The sequence below is a fragment of the Zingiber officinale genome, chromosome 4B, assembly GCF_018446385.1.
Source record: "Zingiber officinale cultivar Zhangliang chromosome 4B, Zo_v1.1, whole genome shotgun sequence".
Lineage (NCBI taxonomy): Eukaryota > Viridiplantae > Streptophyta > Magnoliopsida > Zingiberales > Zingiberaceae > Zingiber > Zingiber officinale.
The window spans coordinates 134,572,503-134,576,090 of NC_055993.1; positions in this window are offsets into that span (position 1 = coordinate 134,572,503).

Here is a 3,588-nt window from a genome sequence, read left to right on the forward strand (position 1 = left end):
AGCAACCAAACAAAAGACTCAGTTTTTTCATCACTAAGAAACCCACAACTAAAAAGAATTGTCTGATGATGATGATTAACCCCTACAAATGGTGCCAAAATCAAGCCATATTTGTTGGTATTATATGTCGTATCAAATACAACTACATCACCAAATACACTGTATGTCCTCCTTGATATATGATCAGCCTAAAAACACCTACTAAATCTGTTATTTGAATCTGTATCATAATCAAAGAAAAAAGTTGAATTTTTCTCTTGCTCGGATGTAAAAAACTCTATCAGTGTTTCAACATCAATACCCTTTTGTTCATCTCTTAGATTTTTCTCCAAATTTCTAATATCTCTTTCTGTGCAACCGACTCCGTCAGGCCCTCCATATTCTATCTCCAATATTCGCATTTGCTGACAAGTTGGTACATTGGTCTCTGAAAACTGTTTTGTCAATGTTTTCTTTGCTGCTGAAACATTACAATGTGAGCGTAGCAAATGCACCTTTGATGGAGTCGAGAGTGGATGATTATGAGTTTCTATGAAATTACTGACAACTCAATTAGGTCCGGTTTGTTTCTTTGCAAATGTAATATTCGACTTACAACCCGTTCTAACTGCGTCACGTGCTCTTTCCCTTGATACATGATCAACTTTTGCATGTTTATTCCACCGCATTAGATCTGTATGACCCTCTTTAAAGCAAACAATTTGTTTCCACGTCACTTCATTTATTATCTTATTTTTCTTGCTTGTGTTTATCCTTGAACTAAATCCAGCTTCTCATGCATATTGGTTATAGAACGAATATGCCTCCTCTAGTGATGAGAATTCCATTCCAATTTTTGGCTTTCTATCATCTGCAACTTTGGGAATGAATTCTTGATCATCAACTCTATTTTCTTCCATTTCTGAGAGTCCTCGCATTATATTTGACAATAGATAAGTAGATAAATAAATAACAACTATAACTTATTTTTTATAAAGTAAAAATGACAAACAATTTGATAGAGAAAAGTCCTAAATTGAATAAGAAGAAATATATAACCTCTATCTCTGTTGCATTGAAAAACTAAATAAGTCCTTAAAGATGTCCTCTAAGTTAAACACAGCAAAGTATAAGTCCTTAAAGATGTTACCCTAGCTTCAGCTTGTCGCGACGAAGGAGGAAGGCGCCTATGGGTGTTCCTCTTCTGCGGTTGCGTCGCGACGAAGGAGGAAGGGGCAGAAACCCTAGCTTCGGGGCGGCCTGTGGGTGTTCCTCTTCTGCGGTTGCGTCGTGACGAAGGAGGAAGGGGCAGAAACCCTAGCTTCGGGCGGCCTGTGGGTGTTCCTCTTCTGCGGCCACGTTGCGACGAAGGAGAAAGGAGGAAGGAGGAAGGAGAAATGAGGAAGGAGGAAGGAGAAATATGTGGAGTTTCCTCGCGGCTGTGGGTGTTCCTCTTCTGTGGTCGCGTCGCGACGAAGGAGGAAGGAGAAATGAGGAAGGAGGAAGGAGGAAGGAGAAAGGAGAAATCTGTGGAGTTTCCTCGCGGCTGTGGGTGTTCCTCTTCTGCGGCCACGTCGCGATGAAGGAGGAAGGACGAAGGAGAAATTAGTGCTGCGGAAAATAGTGGAAAAAAACTAATATACTCTAACAAAAAAAAAATGACGCGGACCCGCCCTCGTGGCAGGTCCGTAGCAGTCCGGAAGAAACGTTCCGCAGTGAAACGTTTCTGTATATATATATATATATATATATATATATATATATATATATATATATATATATATATATATATATATATATAATTTTGATATGCTACTTGTTACACAGTATATTAACTGTGTTTCTTTTTTCTTTAATTTTTTTAAAATTTTAAATTAAAAAAATCAATATTTCTTTATACAAATCCTAAATACATTAATACATCCCCTAAACACATTATAATACTCTTTAAATATTTAAATATATTCTTTTTTAATTTTTCTTTTAACTAAACATTATAATTTAATTGAAAAACCTGAACCCTAGAGGTATAATTTTTTTTAAAAAAAATTAGCTTGAACATTATAACATAATTGGGAAGCTTAAACCCTAAAATTAAAATCTTAAAAAATTATTTTAATTTAAAAATTAAAAATTATATATATATATATATATTATATATATATATATATATAGTTGTGATATGCTGCGCGACGCTGTAGTACGTGACTGTGCGCATCGCGCAGCATATCAACATTCTTTTTTTTAATTATTATTTTTTAAAATTTTAAATTTAAAAAATTCAATTTTTCTTTATATAAAATATTAATACATAAATATATCCCCTAAACATATTACAAACTCCGTAAATACTTAAATTTATTTCATTTTTATTTTTTTCCTTTTAACTAAACACTGTAACCCAATTGGAAAGCCTGAACACTAGAGGTAAAATCTTAAAAAAGAAAATTAACTTAAAAATTATAACCCAATTGGGAAACCTGAATCTTAGAAATAAAATCTTTAAAAAATATTTTAATTATTTTTTTAATTCAAAATTTAAAAAAATTTAAAAAAACAAAGAAATTTTGAATTAAAAAAAAACAATATTTCTGTATATAAATCCCTAATACGTTGAGATATCCCCTTGACACATTACAATATTCCATAAATACTTAAATTTATTTCATTTTAAAATTTTATTTTAACTAAATACTATAATGCAATTGGAAAGCCTGAACCCTAGAGGTAAAATCTTAAAAAAAAAGAAAATTAACTAAAAAATTATAACCTAATTAGGAAGTCTGAACCCTATAAATAAAATCTTAAAAAATATATTTTAATTATTTTTTAATTCAAAATTAAAAAAATAATAAAAAACAAAGAAATCTGATAAACTGCGCGACGCGCACAGCCGTGCACTGTAGCGTCGTGCAATATATCATAATCGTGTGTATATATATATATATATATATATATCCTACACATTTATGGATGACCTTTTGTGGACCGAGCGCTTGGACTACATAGGGTCGGCTATGAATGTGTAGGGTATCATTTCTCTCTCTATATATAGATTTGTTAATTTGGGCGACACACGTGGGCGACGCACGTGGTCATCTCTCATGGGGGGAAGCACCTCCAATCATTGGAGGTCCCTCAGCACGTCGCCGCCTGAGCTAAATTTTTTTATTTATTTATTTTTAAGCTACCGATTATGCTAATGAGATTTTTTCTTAAGGATTTATGGTTGACTTATAGTATTATATATATATATATATAAAGAAATTTTTTATTATTTTTTATTTGTCATTAAGTCATTTAGGATTTTGGGATTGAATTATAATATTAAGTACAAATAATTTTAAGCACAAATAATTTTTCAAATCGATTTTTTTTGAGTCGCAAATGATTTGCAACGTAAGGTCCTTAGCATTTCAAACTAAAAGGTATACATAAAACCCTTGAAGACATAAAATATAAATAAATAAATTGAACTTTGAAAATTCATACTAAGAAGAAGCATTAGAATTTTCTAAATAATATTCCAAAAATCACGATAACGAGTATATCAAACTAGAAGTTATTGGACAAGGAGACCTAGATAATTTAACAAAAGACCTAAATAAG